At 44.5% G+C, this 19,787-nt stretch overlaps 1 protein-coding gene across 4 annotated transcripts in view; it reads left to right on the plus strand.

Moving 5' to 3' along the window:
- Positions 1-19,787, plus strand: part of Elmo1 (engulfment and cell motility 1) — a 522,491-nt gene that overhangs the window by 71,522 nt on the left and 431,182 nt on the right. The window contains exon 1 of one of the 4 annotated variants that reach the window (XM_057787436.1): positions 19,204-19,223. The exons of the other annotated variants lie outside the window; for them this stretch is intronic. The gene's annotated coding sequence lies outside the window, so the exon portion shown is untranslated. Of the gene's footprint in view, positions 1-19,203; positions 19,224-19,787 lie in introns of those variants that run through there. 4 annotated transcript variants of the gene reach the window in all.

Raw genomic sequence — 19,787 nt, forward strand, 5'->3', positions numbered from 1 at the left:
CACCAGTAGACAGAAATTCCTGTTGCTTCTCATGACGCTATGTGAAGTTTCTGGGTTTTTTTTTTCCACTATGTTCTTCAACAGTACTGTTGATAGAAGATTGTATTGACTAGTGGTGTTTATTTTGTGAGAAACAACATAATTGAATTCTGAGGAGAGAAATACCTGACGAATAATATGGAAGAATAATATAGGAACGCCAAGGGCAGAGGTAAAGGCACTCTGAGTTTCTCATTCTTTGGGCCTTGGAGTATGGCAGTGGTTTCTGTGGAAACTTGGAAACAACTTGTGAGTCATTTTCTTGACCTTTGGATCCTCCTGGTAAGTGTGGCTTCAGTTTGGTGATTCAGCCACCAGATATTTTCTTATCAATGCAGTCGCTGTGATATTTGTACGTCTTACCCATGATGATTAACTATTTCACGCTTTCGTATTTTGTGGCACTTGAGATCGCTGCGTGACAATCCTCCTGGAGGGAGGACAGGCCTTGTGGTGACCCTGCACTGTGTCTCCCTACCTGGAGAGAGACGACAAGTGAGCTGAGCTGATGACTGAAGTCACTGAGAGGAGAGGACCACTCTTGAGAGAGAAAGACTTTTCAGCTGCCTGTCCTAATTCATCTGTCGGTTAGCGCTTCAATCCCCTGCCTTATCTCAGAAGCCACATTTCCCTGTGGGTTTGAACTTTGGGCATTGCTGAGATCAAAAAGAATTTTTTTTTTTTTTTTTCAGAAGAGAAGATGAATGAGATGGCGGTGGTAGAGGCTGGCCCTCTTGGCACTTCTGAGTTGGAAGTCAGCCTCTCACCTCTCCACCTCTCCACCCTCTGCCCTCACTACTGGGGAGAGCTTCCCCGGAGCTAGTGCTGAGCAGTTTGTTGGTGGTCCTTTCTTCTGGGCAGATGCTTTGGAGTTGACTAGCGCGGATCAGAGGGAGCTTGAGTACCAGCTGCTTCTGGGGAGCCCTGCAGCTCCCCCGTTTGCTCTGGTTTCGGCTGCACTTGAGTGGAGTCTCCTCCAGCAAGTGGCAACTGACTGGTGCTCACCCACTCTTTTCATGACCGGCACCCCTTTGGAAAATGCTTCACTCCGCTAAGTTTCCCAGCTTTTGATTTTCCCGAGAATTTGGACATAAAGGGAAAATGTGGCCTGTCATTAGAAGTGACTTTTCTGACTCCTGGTGGAGCAGACAGAACAATTTAATTGCTTTCCTGTCCTGTGTATTCTCCAAGTTAAACCTGTGATGACCAAGAGCTTTTGTTGATAAAAGCTAACTACCCCCACCCCGTGCCCTACTTTTCTTATTAGGATGGCCACTACTGTCAAATGCAAGATGTTTGAGCACTGTCTGCACATGATCTTCAACACGTTACAAGTGACTTGACACACAGAGTTTATAAAAACATCCTGAGCTTTGTTAAGGGCTGGCTGTGACCCGCCATCAGCAGGATTCACCTCCTGTTATTTTTCCATCGAAGGTGATAGAAAAGCAAATGTCCTGAGCTGTCAGGCAGCGCGGAAGCAGAGTGTGAACACAAATGTTCTCTGTGTGTCTGCTCTCTTCCTCCAGCCAAACCTACCAGATTTTAAGATAGCTTGAGCCAGCACAATGATAGGAGGAAATTTGGTGGGACTCGGATTGTTTTCTTTTAGTTACCAAAGATAATTACCATGAAAAATATTAAACCAGAGTTAAATTGTCTTATAGGTCTTATAGAACCTATAAGTTATTTTTTTTTCTAGACAGGTTTTTAAAAGAAGAAAGTAAGTCTCGTTTTCTGGTTGTATTAATTAATGCTTAAGATGAGGGAAAAAATGATTCTCTGAATTGAACTGTTCAGGAGAGACATGATTTCAGAATATGTATGTCAATATTCTGGCTTGTTAAGTGAACCAAGAACCCATTTAGTCTTACATTTAATATTATATTTGACAGAATATATATTAGACATGCCACCATGTAAAAGGGTCTTATCTCTGATGTTTTGTCTGGTATTAATAAAGGGATAGTGGAAAATGCTTTTTCATTTCAGTTCTAAAGGGAAGAGGATTCGGGCATTCTGCTTTGCTGTGATGGAAAGATACAATATGGACTTCTGTAGATGCTGCCTGGCCTTCTGTGGGATGGGTACACATTTTGTCACAGCTGTCCTGAGCCAGAACAGGGTTGTAGTTGGAAGGGAGCTCAGAGCGGGGTTTCTGGGGAGATGCTGCATTTCTTAGTAGAGGGCTGGTTAGGCTGTTTCTTACTGCCGGTCTCCTTTCTAAAGTGTAATTTTTCATGGAAACTGTCTTTTTTATTTATTTATGTTTTTAATTCCTAGTTATGTCTCATTGTTTCTGGAATTCTCAGAACCTGGAGGTGTGTCTTCTATTGTAGTTTTCACTTTAAGGTGTTTAGATTCTTCAGCATCAGGAATTCTGAGATTTAAGTTCATGGCAAACCCTCTTATCTTCCAGATGTAAGTAAGGCAAGAGCAGATTTTTTTTCCCAAAGGTTAATTCTTGCCCATTATATACTAAAGAATACAGGAATAAAAGGGGATAAAAAGCAGGAGGGCTAACTTTTTCCTTTTTTACTACTGTCTGTATATAAACTTCCTAATATTTGAGGGCAAAAGGGAAAAGGAAGAGAATAAGTTCTGTGTAATAGCTTAGCCTCGGTGTGCTGTTAGAATGGGAGGGGTGATGGAGAGGAGGAGGCAGGCAGGTAGGCCATAGCTGTATTTTGCAGGCCTTTGCTTATATTTTTAAGACCCACAGCAGTGGGTGTATTTTAACAGGGTGCTGTTTGACAGGTCCGCAGTTTCTGTTTTTGTGGCTCCATAGAGGATCAAGCGAAGGACAGTTTTAAGAGTCCACATGAGAGTGAGTGGAGGCTTTGGCACGAATCAGTGGGAGTGTAGCTGGATTGCGTCTGAGTCGTGTGCAAAGGAAGGAAGGGGTGTGAAAAGGGACTTCCTCATTCTGACATGAGAACCAGGGGTCCCAGATTGTGCTAAAAGGCTGAATCAGCTTTGCCGACAGCAGTCCCAAAGTTGTGTGCCACAGGTCTGTGTGATCTAGGGTGGCAGTCTTTCAAACTCCGTGGTCTAGGCTTTCGCCATTTCAACATAGCTTCTTCTGTGTTCTCTATGCCAAAGAAGCAAAAACACTGGGGACTGTGTCTTGACTTCCCAAAGCCTACGGTCCTTCTACTCATGTGTGTTGACCTCAGTAAGTCATACCTATACACTGTCCCAGCCTATTAGAGGCTAGAAGTGTAATCCCCTGGTGCGCCTAGAAAATGAGGAACAGAAAAGCTGGTGTAAAGGTCCGCCACAAACCCCATTTTTAATGTGAGAATCTCTGAAAGAGAAACTGATAGTAGGAATGTTATTTGAGATGGTTCTGAGCTACCTAAGCAAGTGTGTTAAGTAGACAGTGGGATTTTTAAGGAAAGGGGAAAGGAAGGGAAGCGAAGAAGTGCGAGAGAGGAACAACTAGGTAGGATAGAACACTTTCTGTATGTTTAAACAAATTTATGAGTTATACGTGATTGCCTAGAGTGAGTCTAGAGAAAAGGTGAAGTCAGGTCTGGAGAGATGGGTCAGAGGTTAAGAGCACTGGCTGTTCTTCCAAAGGTCCTGAGTTCGATTCCAGCAAACAAATGGTGGCTTACAACCATCTGTAATGAGATCTGGTGCCCTCTTCTGGCCTGCAAATAAATAAGTAAATCATTTTTTTTTTTTTTTTTTTTTTTAAGAAAAAGGTGAACTCGTAAAAACGAGTTCTATATTAGTCAAACTAAGCTGAGGTCTTGGTGGGTCTGAATGATCTTTACAAATGATGGCCTCACAGGCTTACCACATGTGCTATGGGACAATGTGAGCTCCATCTGGTCAGCAATGTAGCCTGTTTTGTTCATGTCAGATCCCTGATTCCTGAATACCTAGCAGCAGGCAGAAGTTCACGAATTGCATGTTCTGACTCATCTCATATATTCATTTAGATGCCTTTATCAAAGAAGAGTAAAGCGAGTCAGATTTCATTGAGTACTAACAACTGCATATAGTTACATGACTATCATCAGAGCCAAGAAACTGGCTTTTTATCGTTCTCTGAAATTCCCTTGGTGGCGGAGTGGGGGAGGCTAGAGAAATGGTTCATCAGTTGGGAGCACTGGCTGCTCTTCCCTGGTACCCATACGGCATCTCACAACTGTCTGTGACTCCAGCTCCAGGAGGTGATCCCACATCCTCACACAGACAACCATTCAGGTAGAACACCGATACATATAAACAAATTTAAAAAGTAGTAAACCTTAAGAAAAGGTTCTTTGTGCTTCATGCAGACAGTTGTTGCCCCTAAAACCACTGGTAAGCTTTATAGCAATGTAATTTTGTCTTTTCTAGGGTTTTCTTTAAACAGAAGTATACAATCTGTGGTCTTTTATGTTTGGCTTCTGCTGTTTAGCAAAGGTTCCTGTTGTTGACTAACAAACTTTCCCCAGAGAGACTGTCAGAAACCCTCTGAGACCTGTAGGCAATGTGGTCTTTATTGAAGCTGTCAACTATGTCGTTTGTAGTGCAGATGATCTTAGGTCATACTGTGTTGCAGGAAGCTGTGTGACCTTGCTTTACCACTCATAAAGCTCTCAGCCAATCAGAATTACAGAATACAATATGGCTTAAGAAAGGAAGCATAATGTGTTTATTTAATTAAAAATTTTTGTGATACAAGAACCTTTGAAATTTGGTCTCAAAACCACCAGGAGAACTATCTTTATGGTTGGGTCTGGTAGAGAGTGGGTAGCTATGTAGACTTTGGGCTGTTGGTAGGAGACTGTGAGGTAAACCAGCAGGGTCTGTTGGCTGCTTCATTTTTTTTTTTCAGCTTTTCTGGGGCATTCCTTCTTCCTAAGTAGGACTTTACAAGGGTGAGAAGCTTTCAAAGATAAAGGGGGAGAGAATGACCTTTATGAATGAAATGACGGTCTGAGGGGACCGCAAACTCCAGGGAAAAAAGGACTGAAACCAAGAGTCTGGTTTCCATGACTCCCCCACCCGGGGTTGGGGGGGAATGAGAGTTAAGTTAGAAAGAGGAAGATGGGATGAGATCAGAGTGGTTTGTTTCTGAGGCCTCTCTTTCTCCCTTGTTGGTTGTACTCATCTTGACAAAATATTGGAACTGGGTTAACAGTTTTTGAGCTCAAAACTTTATAACAGAGTCGGTGTGGATCTGTACCGATAAAACTTCAATTATAAAAATAGGCAGAGGACTGGATCCCACAGCGTGAAGTGTGCCAATACCCAATTTAATAGAATTGACTTTTAGTACTATATTATATATATAATATATATATATATATATATAATATATATACATACACACACATATATCAATAATCCATTGTTTTAAAATTGCTGAGTCATTATCCATTGTGAGTATTTCATTCTGAAATTTGCTGATCCATTCATTATTTGACGAGTTGTGCCTACTTATTGACATTTATGAATAAAAATGGTAAGGTTATTCATACATTTCTTTGTGTGAACATATGTTTCACTGTGTTTAGGTAAATCTTTAGAATTGGAATTTCTGAGTCTTAGAATAAATGTATTAATATTATTAAAAAGTAAAATTTTTAAGAGAATTCCAACTTTTCTTTATTAGTAATATATGAGAATTCTAAACTCTTGCCATTGTAGGATAGGTGTACTGAATGAATATGTAAACCTTAATAGATAAATTACAGATGAAAATATTGCGAATATTGTCTGTCACTGATTTTTTTGGACTTTTTAAACACTTGTTTTATTATTTTCAATTATGTGTGTGTTTGTGTGTCTACATATGTGGTATATCCACATGCCAGTGACTGAAGGGGCCAGAGGCATCAGATCCTTTAGAGCTGAAGTTATAGGTGGTGAACCATGGGATCTGGGTGCTGGGAATTCAACTAGGGTCCTCTGTAAGTAAGAGCAAGTGCTCTTAACTACTGAGCCACCTCACCAGCCCAGTTGATTTGCTTTTTCTAAATGTTATTTTAAAAATGCTTGCTTATCCCATCTTAGAGTTGGCTTTTTTTTTTTTTTCTCACAGGATTTCTCTTCGTAGCTTTGGAACCTGTCCTGGAACTAGCTCTGTAGACTAGGCTGGCCTTGGCCTCACAGAGATCTGCCTGCCTCTGCCTCCAGAGTGCTGGAATTAAAGGTGTGCGCCACCACTGCCTGGCTCCCATTTTAGAGTTTTACCACACAGTTTTGTACAAATTTTCAATCCTTTAATGTTACGTTTGCTAATAAAATTTTCCTAGTAAAGAAATTGCAGTCGTCAACTTTGTAGATAGCAGTGAAGCCAGTAACATAAACATATGCAGCACGCAATTCTTCTTCACTCTCTACAAGTCCTTAAATCACAGGTCTTGCTAGTTGGTTGAGCTTAGTATTGGATGAACTTACCTTTTTCTAATGGGACCCCAAAATACCCACAGGTAGATGGTTGTTGTTGTTGTTGTTGTTTTCCCCCAAAATGTTATTTGTGTGTCTGATGTGCTCAGAGAGTTTTATGCTCTCTATGTATGGTTGAATTAATTTTTGCTTGGAAAATTTTTAAGTAGATGTTTGAAATGTCAACCATGTCTTTTATTTTTTCCCCTTCAATTTCAGTCAGTTTTTATAAACTTCCACTTTAAGCTGTGTAACTTCCCAGTGAACTCTCTTGTACCCCCAATGAATTGATTTGCTATTTAGGTTCTTTTCCGTAATAAGCTCATTAAATGCTGAAACCTGCTACCAAAAAGTGATTATTTCGGTTTTAAGTACTTTTTTCTGGGGTTGTGCTCTGAAGAGCTAGATGTCAATTAAGATTATTTCTTATTAGTGGAAATAAAATCACGTTACCTGCTTATAAAAGAATCTTCTTGTTCTTTCTCTAGGTGAGGAAGTAGAGTCAACTCAGACAAAAGTTCAGCTGCTCGTTAAGTGAAGAAGTACAAAGATGGGGGTCCTGAATAGATCCCTGCTTTATCACAGTTGAAACTGATCCAGGCTGTTGGGTGTTTGGGGGGTGTCTTTCCTGTAGAACTGGCTCTCAGGGGTGGTATTAAGTTGCAAATTCTATCACAGCATTCAGAATTGAGTCTGTGTTAAGTATCAAAATCCCACGCCAGAACTGACTTTCTATTTAACACGTCAAAGACAAAGGGAAGGCGTGCTCCTGAGGTTGCAGGGGCTATTGTATTAGAACGAGGACTGCTCAGTCATGAAAATGTGCTTGGCCTCGTGCCCTTTTTGGAGAGGCACATTGAGTTTTGATTTTGCGGTGCCATAGTTTGGGCTAATGGTGACGGTGGTTCTTGCTTAAGGCCAGTACTGCTCTAAGGTTAGAGAAGCATGGACTTCAAATCAGCACCCCTGCTAGCTGGCATTCTCAAGGAATCCATTTCTCATTCTTAGAGTGGGGTTGATGACAGCGCTTGTGTCCTCTGGCTGTTGTGTGGTGTGGACAGAGTGTGTAAATATGTGTGCACTATTAGCAGTAGGTTCTGTAGTGTGGCTCCCATCACCACTGTCTTAGCTATCACCAGTGTTCATGCTGAAGAGCCTGTGACATAGGGGCTGTGGTTTTCTCCATTTTGCATTTGAGCAAAATAAAGTGAAGCGATCCACTTTCTAGAAAGCAGTGAAACTCAGATTAGTGGACAGGCAGGCTGTGTACTCGGTCCACTTATAAGACTGGGCCCGTCAGCCGTCCCTGGATCTAGGGGGAGATCACTGGGACTCTACCCTCTCTGCTGGATTATTGAGTGATGAGAGATTCCTGGGGAGGGACAGTTATTGTCTTCAGTTGTATGCCCAACAGTGAGCCTATCAGACACAGATGGGCCTAGTTAAATGTGTCAAAAAATACAAAGCAAAAGAGAACAACATGACTGCGGGAAAGGAACCGCTTGGGAGAAAGAAGGGATGGTAGTGGTGAAAGGAGCTCAGAGGGGTTGTGTGTGGGTGTGTACGAGAGCCACCGAATGCACTAGGTACATGTGTGAAACTGTTGCACAGATCAACTCAAAACTGCCTTATGAAGATAGAGGACAATAGGAGTGTCTCTGAGTCAAGAAGAGAGAGTCTCAGAAGAAACCAACCAGTTTCATCTTCTACCTTCAGTTCTCTGAGCTGTCAGAAAATAATACTTCTGTTGTTTAAACAGTAGGAAGAGGCGAAGGAGAAAGAAGAGTAAGGAGGAGGAGGAAGAGGAGGGAAGGTTGGCTGTGACTGGCTCTTCTCTCCTGCTTTTCCCCAGACTGAGGAAGAAATGGCCATGCCGTTGGAAGTAATCCGTAGCAGAGCAAAGGGGTTCACAAGAAGAGAATAAGAGGGGTGCCTTGTGCTAAGTGCTGGGACTTTACCACCGGTTCTCTCGAGGAGTCCCTGTGTTCTAATAAAAAAATTAATTAAAAAGTATTTTCAGTGTACAGTTGATCAAACCATAAATGGGGAACTCACAAGCCCTAAACATCAGGGAATCTTGTGTTTTCTGTCTGATCTTTCCTGAAAGAATTTTCGATAGCTTCTGCACAGAACTGAGTAATTACAATTCTTTTAGTCTAAGTTGGTCTCGCAGTTTCTGAGCAGCAGGAAGCTAAGGAGGCACAAGTGGGCCATGCTTACCCTCTGTCTCCTTGTTGGGATGTCTGTCCCTCAGACACGAGAAAGCAGATGGCACCTTGGGAAGCTGGGAGGACACAGCTGAGGAAGTTGTGCAGTAGTACGGGGAGGGCCCTTTTGTGTACTGCTGCTTCTCCAGGTAGTCACTTATGTCAGGCTCAAGAGATTTTTGGGGAGGAAGGATCTAGAATGAGTTGAGCCCAGGTCACCTCTCTCACAGAGTCTTCCTAAGGTACTTGGTTCTGCAACAGGAGAGAAAATGGCTCTCTCATGTTCTATCATGCAGCTGTTCAGGCAATTCTCTGCAAGGAAGGTTGGTCCTCCCAGGATCTTACTTGTAGTACCCACCCTCCAATTTACACCCCCCCCCCCCCCGCCCCTGGCATAGCTCTCCTCCTGGAACATTCTGTTTCTCTTAAAACTCAGAAAAAAATACTCTCCAAATCAAACAACTCTCCCTGGATTTCAGGTGACGTCATCATTTTCTCTCCTGTGTTGTGCCCGTGTCATGTCCGAGTGTATTGAGTTTTTAACGTGTAAGAGTTCCTGGGCAGTGGCGACTCTGTGTACCATAAGATGACACCATTAGTGTGTTCTTCAGGTTTCAGTCATCCAGTGCCCTGTGGTTGGTAAACAAGAGCACCAGGGCAGGTGTTCCTCTAATCGCTTTATAAATATTTCATCTTCGTAGCTGTCTCATATGAGAGATGCCTTTCTCACCCTGTGATGAGCCTTTGCTGGCAAACTATAAAAACGAAGGAGTAACAAGGAGAGAAAAACACGACCTTTGTTCATCAAAGTTCTGTGTGTCGCAGGAATTTTTCAGAAACTCGGACCCATAGACCGAAGGAAAACTTGTTCTGCAGCTTGATGGAGGGCCGACAGCTTGTGAAATGCGATCGAGGAAGACAGTTTGTCTTGCTGGCCATGGACTGGACCCAGCAGAACTCTCCAGATTCTCTTTAGTTTCTCTTGTAGCACTCAATCCTCTTGGGGTTAAGGAAGGCTCCTTCAGGAATGATGGTTTTCCTGCCTAGTTGTTGTCAACTTGACACAGACTAAGAAAAGGGACACCTCATTTGAGGAATTGCCTCCGTCAGATTGGCCCATGGCCGTGACTGTGGGCATTTTGTTGATCAATGGGAGTGACTGCCCTTTGGCAGGTTGATTGTACAAGAAGTCAAGCTGAGCATGTCCCGGAGAGCCAGGCAGTGAGCTGTGTTTCTCCGAGTGTTTTTCCGAGGTGTCTGCTTCAGCCCCTGCTTTCCTGACAAAGAACTGTCACTTTGAAGTGTGAAATCAAAACGCTTTTCTCCCCAAGTCCCTTTTGGTCAGGGTATTATTCCAGTAACAAGAAGCAAACAAAGATAATCATCCCCAGGAAGAAAGGAGAAGGGAACAGTGACTTCTCAAGATTGCCTTTGCGGTTTGATGGAGAAACGTCCTAGTGTCTATGACTTACCAAGGGAAGAGGCTGCCTAGTTTCTGTGGCCTGCTTCAGGGGACAAAGGGTGCAGAGAAAGGAGAATAGGGACAGGGGCTCACCCATGACCTTCAGACCTAAGTTGACCAAAGTCCTCAGGGTGCAGAGTAACAATACTTGGGATGTGTTTCTCTGACCAGTATTTCCATTGTTGGTCCAGTTTGCAGATGAGAGAAGAGAGTCAGACATTATGTAACTTGTTTAGAGCCCTGGAGTTTTCCTTGACAAACCTGTACCTGTGTGGAGAATAAACCTCAAAGGACCCAAGGGAAGGAGGAAGAGGTGGAGACCGGCGCAGAGGTGTGCTCGTGTGTCATCGGGTTGTCTTGGCTGCTGAGGATCACTATTTTTTTGTGTGGGGCCTCAGATGGAGGCCAGCACTCTGTTCTGCCCAGCCCGTCCCATCAGTCTGATGCAAACAAGTTTTCAGGACTGGATGTGGAGTTCTGTGTCCCGGAGTGAGGTGGAGAGAGAAGGCTCACATATTGTTTCCTTGATCAGCAGGTTTGGAAACTCTGAGTACTTGGCTGAGAGCTGATGGAAAGACTGCAGAGTTTCCTGTGGCTGTCAGTCTGTCTTCTGAGATAGGGAATGGGGCCTGGGCTCTGCCCCTTGCGGTGGAGAATGTGTGCGTGTCACAGGGGGAGGGGGGGACAGCCCTTGAGGGGAGGAGGGGAACAGCACTGGCATTATAGCAGAGGAAAAGGGAATTTGAAAAGTAAATATCTTAAAAAAAAAAAAACCACAAAAAAACAAACAAAACAAAACAAAAAACACCCAAAAAAAACAGAACAGGGAGGAAGTGTGTGCCGTAGTTTGCAAAATAATGAACTTTCCAGTGGAAATGCTGATTCCCAAAGCTGGGGAACCCAGAGCTCGGGGAAGAGGCCCAGCAGCCCCGGTCAGTCTTATCCTGTTTTCTATTGAATTTCATCAGGAGGAAAAGAATCTGGAATAGGCCCCTCTTACCTCGGAGTTGCTGGCTCTCTTTCTATTTCTGACTAAGAAGACAACTGAATAGCTGCTGTTTGGAAAAAATGCTGGAGGGTTTCTATGCAAGAAACTCTGGATTTTAAAAATAAATCATTGGCTCGAGTATTCCTCCACATTTTTAACAGCCTCTGAATTTGTGTTTAAGGAGCCAGTGATTCATTCATTCGTTGATTTGTTTGTCTGGAAAACTTTGAGTAGTTCTAAGCCATGCCATCTGGGGCAGCCTGGAACTGCAGAGGTGAATAAGACAGGATTCTTACCCTTGGGCAACTGGCATAAACTAATAGAGCAAGGACAGAGAAGAGCTTTGGTGTTGTGGGTCCTTCTTATCCCACAAGAACACATCTTCTGGCAGTCTCTAGATCCCAGGACTCTGAAGTCTAATTTCTGTGGAAGCTGCTGTGTACCGCTGGTGAGGACATCTGGGTAGGCTTTTCTGAAGCAGATGTAGGGCAGAAGAAAGAGACATTAGGCCGGCTCAGAATACAGCAGCTTTCTGGTGAGGAGACAGACGGCAAATGCCACAGATTGTCTTACTGTCCACTATACCGGGAGAAGGGAGAATGACTCTAGCTGGCTGTAAGAGGGATTTGCCTGCTTGAGCATCTCTGCCGGGGAAGGCATTGGGAATGCACTGTTGCTGATCTTGAGGGACAACCAACCTGGTCACACCCCCTGCGGGGCCTAGAGGTGGGGAACAGGGATGGCTACTTGAAAGCAGGCTGTGCACGGTTTCTCTCCAAGTCTGGAGTCACCTTCACACAATGAAAACAAGAAGTGAGATATTCAGATTCAAGAAAACCACAAATAGAAGTGTGGTTCCTTTTGTCATTTTATCTCCCAGTTTGTACCCAAGAAGTTAACAGAATTTTGACTGTATTATGTGTATTGGAATCAATTGCATGGAAGATTTGGGAGGTTTTCCTGGAGATGGTCCCGCCACCAGGTGATGGTAATTCAGTATGGACGTAGGAAAAAGTTTCCTTTGCTGTGTTCCGTTAATTTCTGCCCAAATCTATCCAGCAGTTCTCCTTTCTTCAGAAACAGAGGAGGCAAGCAGCCTTGATTCATTATTTCCTGATATCCCATGAGAAGCCAGCGCCGAAAGACGATGGTCTGTGAAAAAAAATATCTGGACAGATACTCTTGCAAATATTGTAGATTGGCTATGGAAATTGCACAGGACACATATGTTATTCTGCAGGCCTGAGAAGTCCCACAGCAGCTCCTCCACCGTCCCCTCTAAAGAACGCTATGGTAACTGCATCATGGGCTGTGGACTCAGGTGTAGTCTGTGCAGGTGTGTTCTGCCCGGCTGGGCTCCATCTGTGGATGTGAGACACAGGACACGCTGGGCTGTCTACAACAGTGCTTATTTCAGAGCAGCGCTAGAAAAAGTGTACAGTGCACACAGCAGTTTGTAGACGCTACTATTCGGTCCCGTGTTTTCCAAGAGACTTGACTTTTTTTTTTTTTTTTTTTTTTAAAGAAAAAAAACATTTCTTTCTTTTTCTGGCATTGCACTCGTTAATATCTCAGAGGAGTCATGTTGTGTGAGAGACGCCGGAGTGAGACTAATTCCAGAAATCCATGCATGACTTCAGTTAGTGGTCCCAGAGTGGAAAAATAGCTCCTAAGCCCCGAGGGCTAGGTGATGCAGGAACTCTGCAGTTGGAGAACCAACGTCAATTATCACCGGGTGGCAAGCTTTAGTTGTGTTTTATGATAGTCCTCTAATGAAGTGGTAATAACTCAGGGCAGTAAACAAACAGGGCAGGATTCATGGATCAGGAGTGCTTCAACTACAGGTAGTGGAATCATTGCTCAAACTCACAGCAAAACACGGACTCTGCTTCCTGCATCTAGGAAGGGTATTAGGGTTGGCACTTAAGACCCAGTCCTCACACCCTTTCTGCCATCCCTCCTTCCATTGACTTCTGCCCTTCTTGCCTCTGCAGAGACTCTTGCCCCACATGAAGGACAGGTCTGCAGACAGCTTTAGCTTTATCCTTTCCTCCCACAGCTCATGGGCAGTCACCAGAAGCAGACTTCCTTAGGTCCTGTTTGTTCTGGGTGCCGGCCACTGGTGCCGGAGACATGGCCCAGATATCGTTGGTCAGGCAGTAGCTATTGGGGTGGGGCCTCCTACCCGAAAGGAGCAGTAGAGTAGCATCTGGACAGCTGTGTGTGACAGAAAGTGTTTGGGTTTGATCCCTGGCCTTACATGTTTTGTGGGTGTTCATGTGTTCACATTAAATTTATTTTCCCATTGGTTTTCAGCAGCTTACAAACACGTTTCTTCAGCAAGTTCTTGCGTTGCGTTTCATCTCCCTTTTATGCACTCGAGACTATCAATGTCCCCTTGTAAAGCTAGTCTGTATAATGAGTGTTCTCAAAAGTTCAAAAGTGAGATTAGAATCAACCTCCTTTAGTGTCCTAGTTCTTAATCGGCACCCCCGCATCCCCTGCCAAGGGACAGTTGGCACTAACTGAAGACGTTTTGTTATTTCATGACGGAGGTGCTATTGGCCTCTGGTGGGCAGAGGTGGGGACACTATCAGCAGCATACAGTGAACTGATACACACACACCTTTGTCGAGGATCGTGCGGTCCCAAATGCCCGTTGTGTGATGCTGTAGTTAAGAAACCCTGTAGCCGCTGATTTGAGGCTGGAAAGTTTCCTGACTAAATGTGTCTCTCCAAACTGTGTGGACTTTAATGCTCTCTCTCTCTCTCTCTCTCTCTCTCTCTTTCTTTCTTTCTTCCTTTCTTTCCTTCTTCCTTCCTTCCTTTTTTAAAATTTCTTTTCTTCTTCTTTTGTTTTGTTTTGTTTTGGTGACAGGGCTTCACTGTGTAGCCCTGGCTTTCCTGGAAATAACTCTGTAGACCAGCCTGGCCTTGAACTCACAGAAATCTGCTTGCCTCTCTGCCTTCTGAATGCTGGCATCAAAGGTGTGCACCACAGCCACTTGCCTGACCTAAAACTTGTATTTCTTTTAAAAGAGCTTTGCTTATGACTTCCCCCACATTGTAATTGTATGTGAATAGGGGTGAAGCTCACTGGGCAGGGTGCTTACTTAGTACCGTGAAGCTCAGAGTTTCACCCCTAGCACTAAACCAGGTGACACAGAGGTACATGCTTATAAGTGAGAAGATCAGCAGTTCAAGGTTATTCTTGGCTACATAGTGAATTTGAAGCCAGCCTGGACTACCTGAGACCTTACCTATATATAAACAAGTGTATGAATACTATTTTTTATGTTTTATATAGTCTTTCAGTCAATGAACTTTTTAAATAAATATGATTGACAGGCATGCTTTGTGATTTTAATTCTCACCCCTCTTTGCCTCATAATGTATTAATTATGCATCTCCCCTTCTAGGGATTGCTTTGTTCATTTTCTTTAGGCTGTGTAAGTGTTTTCCTAATAAACTCAGGAGAGATTATTGTAAAGGGGACTGTTGGGTCCTCTTTGTTGTAAGCACTTTCTCAGGGTGTTACTGTTAAGCCCCTATAGTGGCTTTTGAATGCAGAGCTGTTTCAGCTCCTTTCTATGAGCTGTTACAGTGCTCCTCATTTTTGGTGTTATAATTACCAGTTTCCCAGCTTTGACAGAAATTATTTTTCTACAGTTATTGAGAACAGAATCTCAGAGCCCAGTGTCATTGGAGTTGACTCCTTCTGGGGCCTCTCAGGTTGACTTACAGTCTCATGTGCTTTTCCAGTGTGCCTGCCTCAGCCAGGCAGCCCTCTTTCTTGTCAGGATGCCAGCCATACTGGATAAAAACTCACCTCAGAATTTCGTTTTTACATCACCTCTTCAGAAGCCCTGTCTCTACTGACAGTCACATCCTGAGGTCGTGGGGGTTAGGACTCCATCAGAGGAGCCAGTGTGGAGGGGTCACAGTCCATTACAGCTACCACTGAGGGCGCGCCTCCTCTTCAGAATGTGGAAACATTTGGAAGAAATAATTTAAATTCCCAAGATTTAGTGTTTTTATTGTTCGCAGCAAATAACAACTTCCATCACACGGAGCTGTGACAATGAATAAGTTGAAGAAGGTGCTCAGCCTTTGACTCTTCTCAGATCATGTTTCTTCTGACACCTGCCCTATTCCACTCATGGTGGCAAGTCAAGATGCTGGAAAAGAGATTTTCTTTTCAAGTTCCCATCATATTGCATGGCAACACTAGCTAATAGCACATTTTCTTTCATGGCAAGTAAATAGCTGCAGTTATTACCAAGATGACTGCCCATGGTGTCTGTCAACAGCATTTACATAAAATGAAAGGCTGGCCTTGCGCATTGATTCAGTCTCTCCCTTTCCTCACTTTCTCCCGAATATTTACATATTCCACAGTGTTCCCTGGTCTCCAGGGCTCTCTAGACCTTCATTTTTGGTCTTCTGGGTTCTGAGAATGACCTCAGATCCCAGATAGAGATGGAATCAATCTGTAGGACCAGCCTCCACCGTATGTGGTCCATTGGAACCCTCGGGTAGGGGACACATTTTCCTCTTGTCCCCATAGACTTCCATGGCAGTCCCTGTTTACCCATATGATTTATCAAAAGAAGGTTGTGGGAATTCATTCCGCTGTCTCATGGATTCTTGCTACAGAATTTCCTTTGTGAAATTTGTTTCGGAGGAGAAACAAAGGTAGGGTTCACCAAGACCGGGGCTCACCATTCCGACTTAGGCTGGGCGCCATCATCTCTCCCCACTGCGTCAGTGCGTCAGTGCGTCACTGAGTCAGTGCCTTGTACTGAAGGCATGTTGCTAGTTAGACTTGAAGTTCATGAGCTGAACAATTTACAAGGCAAGATTTTCCTTCCTTTAGTTGAGTCATGGTTTCAGAGGTTTCAGGCTTCAGTCGGTTGCTCTGCTGTCTCTTGTGAGGCAGAGCATCACGGTGGAACAACCTTGCTCACATCATGAAGGCCGGAGTAGAGAAGAGAGAAAGGGCGGGAGGAGCCAAGTGGGAGGAGCCTAGGTTAACCTTCATAGTATAACTTCCAAGTCATGCCTCAAGTCACCTAATTCCTCTTTCCAGGCTCCACCTCTTGTTACCATCTCCCCAGTAGTGCCACAGCTGGGGACTGTGCGCCCAGCACCTAAGTCTGTGGGTTATTTAAAGCCTGGCAGATAATGAGATGGAATGAGTCTGTTCTGAATAGAATGATGTAGCTCCGAGAACAAAGCTTTACTGAACCCCGTCTGTCTGCCGGGAGCCTTCTTGAAGAACCCTGCCCACATAAGGCAACAACCTCAAACATGAAAGCTAGAGAGTTCCAGGAAGATGGGGTGGGCCTCAGAGTGAACTGTGGCTGCTTTCTGTGGGAGTCCTTCCCCTTTCTACAGCCCAAGGCAAACGGAAATGGGAACCACACAATGTTTTAAAAGCAAGGCTATCTCCATAGGCTCTATTTGAAAGCCGTTTTCTGTCACCAGAAATAATGCCTGTTGAGTAGGTCAGAGGAGAGGAGAGAAGGGTTGAGGTGGGTGGGCCCTTCCCTGTGTTGCTTCTCATTTTTGTCCCATTGTTCCGACCCAGCCTCCACTGTCTGGTTCTTTCACTGTGATGAATTGGAAAGCAAGACAGATACCTAGTTAGGGACGGAGTGATTTCTGTCCCTTATCTTGGAAACATGACTCTAGGAGACTTTCAGGGATAGAGTAAACCTACTCATGGTTATAGACCCGCGTGTAATTAAGACATAGCCTTTAGTAACCAATGCTTTTCTGGCAAGAAGAGTCTCCTCTATCGTGCATACTCAATTGTATGCAAGCTACTGAACATGCACATGACGGTTACAGACTCTCAGTTTTACATATGGAATAAAGTGAATTTAGCGGGCAAGCAGGGGGATTTTCGAGTTCTCCACCCACTCCTGGCTGACTCCAGAGATTTGGAGTTGGCTTAAAAAGCAGTGGCTAGGATGTCTAGCCAGCTGCATAGACTGTTTCCTCTGTTGTTTCTGCCCTCAGTGATCCTCAGATTTCAGTCCGAGGAAGAATATTATACCAGACTCTCCGCAATGATTGCAGTCACCGGGTGATATCAGGAAACCTGCACACTACTTGGGAGATGTAGGGTGTTTTAAACTTAGTTTTTCCTGTGTTGGCAGATCTCATGAAAGGTCAGTAGTGAAGCCAATGGGGTCAGCTGGCAGCCATCAATGAAATTGTGACCTTGCCCTGGGGGTGTAACTGCACATGATGTGGCTCTTCTGTTGGAGGGTCCCAGCATGTTGGAAGAAGCTGGCAAGGGTCAAGTGTTACAGATGCTCTGCTAGGGGGAGCAAAGGGTCCCAGGAGACCAAACTTGTTGGATGGAGACTTCAAAGTGTGTTTCCATCTGGAAATTGGAACTGGGACAGTTAACCTATGTGTTAACACTTGCTGCAGAGCTGATCAGATTGTTCTGTGTAGTTCTAGCGGTACTGTCTTGACCACTAGTGACCCTCCCAGAGGGTTTGCTGCCGCAGAACCTCTCATGACTAAGGGGAGCTGCTTTCTTTTAGTAGTGAGGAGCGGTCCGAGATGCTGCCCACCCCACTGCAGTGCATAGAACAGAGTTCTGGCAGAGGTCTCACCTTTGTCAAGTGTGAGGAAGTCAAAGCTACTGAGATACTGCTCTGGAGCAGTAGAGACTGTGCATCGAGAGTCCAGGAGGAGTTCCTACGTGGGGCATGTGGGATGGGTTGCTCACCCTGCTGTTGTGGCCTCAGCTCCGCTCCCTGGGAGCTGTGGTGTTTCCTGCCTTCTCCTGCTGATGCCACTACAGGGAGAGCCCTTGAGGACTGGGAAGCAAGCCAGGGAAGTCCCTAACTTCTTCCTTTCAATGGCTGCGTTGTGTGTGCTGCCCTTCTACTCTCTAGGGAGACTCTGGGGAGCCCTGCTTTTGTGTTCTCACCTGTTCAGCAGGTTTTCCTCCCAGAAATAAAGACCAGTTAAAGTGGGAAGAAAACAAGACCGGCCTTTGATTCCTAGGCGAAGTCACTTCTTTCTGTGTAATTTTAGACTGTTTTGTAGAGAGGTGGAGGAGTGCTCAGGGCACTTTTATTTCTGCAGTCCATTCTCTGGACCCCCAGGATTGGGTGTTCTTTGCTTTGAATGAGTTACCCAATATGCACACAAACTTTGTTCTCATCAGAGCCTTTTTCTTTACTCCTTCCTTCCTTCCTCCCTCCTTCCCTCCCTCCCTCCCTCCCTCCCTCCCTCCCTCCCTCCCTCCTTCCTTCCCTCCCTCCTTCTCTCCCTCCCTTCCTCCATCTCTCCCTCCTTCCCTCCCTTTCTTTTTTCCTCCCCCCTCTCTTTTTGTTTTTTTTCGAGTATAGTTTCTCAGTGTAGCCTTGTCTGTTCTAGAACTCTCTTTCTAGACCATGATGGCCTCGAACACACAGAGATCTACCTGCCTCTGCCTCCCAAGTGCTGAGCTAAAGGTGCATGCCACAACTGCCTGGGCAGAGTCTTTTTCTTACTTTTCATTCTAGGGCTTGTGTTTGGAGGTGGATCCCCAGTAAAGTGGTTTGGTGCTTAGGGGGTTTGTGTCCCTCATGTTCTCAAGTATGCAAGCAAGGCAGAAAGCAATGCAGAGCCTGTCCCATCCTTAGCTTAGGTTAGTGTAGAGTGAGACACTGTAATTATTTAGTAAGCCCCTATTGTTTTCAACTTTGAGCAGTTTTAAACAAAACAAGATTTGGTATTGTTTTGACAATTGGTTTTTTTTTTTTCATGATACCACCCTAGAAAATTTAAGTTACTCAAACATAATGCAAACCATTAGGGTTTTAAAATGTGGCTGACTGGATAAATAGCTGTATAGGAACAGGTACTTCTTGCCTAGAAGTCATGAAGCAATAGTGAAAGAGTGTGTGCAGGGTCAGGAATCTGGGGAGCAACCTCCCAAGTTATAAACCAGCTGCTCCCTGAACCTTCCTTTTTTTTTCTTTTGCCTGGTCTTAATTGGTTTCTTGGACTTGCCTCTTTTAGGGACCTTTCAGGAATGTTTCTGCCTCGGGGCTCTTGCACCAACCTTTTCCGAGTCCAGGGAGTGATTTCTCAGCTGTCCACAGGGCCTGCTTTCACCTTTCTCCGGGTCAGCCTTCCCCTGCCTTCATGTTTGCAATTGTCATCTCTTTGTCTGCCCCAACTCCCCGCCACCTCTAAGTCACCAATGCCAGCATGTGCTGATGAGTCCCTACCCATTCTTGTGTCTCTTGTCTCTGCACCTGTGTCTTCAACACAGAAAGAAAGTATTGCACCTCGTGGAGGGGCAGTGACAATCTATGGATGCAAGATTAAACCAGGGCTTGTGGGTTTGTCCTTGCTGGACTGCACTGATGAGCACCGCACAGCAAGCTTTCCAGTTCTTCTTAGCCGAGGAGGAGCAATAGCTGTGCTTGGGTTTACCTCATTCGCTGGTCGGCTCCACCGAAGTTAATTATGCAAACAACTGCGGGTTTCACTGAGGTATCATCATTAACTCTGCCATCCCTGTCATCACAGTGATGCACTGTTCGTGGGCCATGGAAATCAGGGTAGAAAAATGGACAAGACTTTTGTTGGTCTGATAAAGATCAAAGACATGTTTGATTAAAGTCTTCATATAGACTTGTATTTCTGAAAAAAAAAAAGGCCAAGACCCATAGAAAAGGGCAGA

The sequence above is a fragment of the Chionomys nivalis genome, chromosome 13 (assembly GCF_950005125.1).
Source record: "Chionomys nivalis chromosome 13, mChiNiv1.1, whole genome shotgun sequence".
NCBI lineage: Eukaryota > Metazoa > Chordata > Mammalia > Rodentia > Cricetidae > Chionomys > Chionomys nivalis.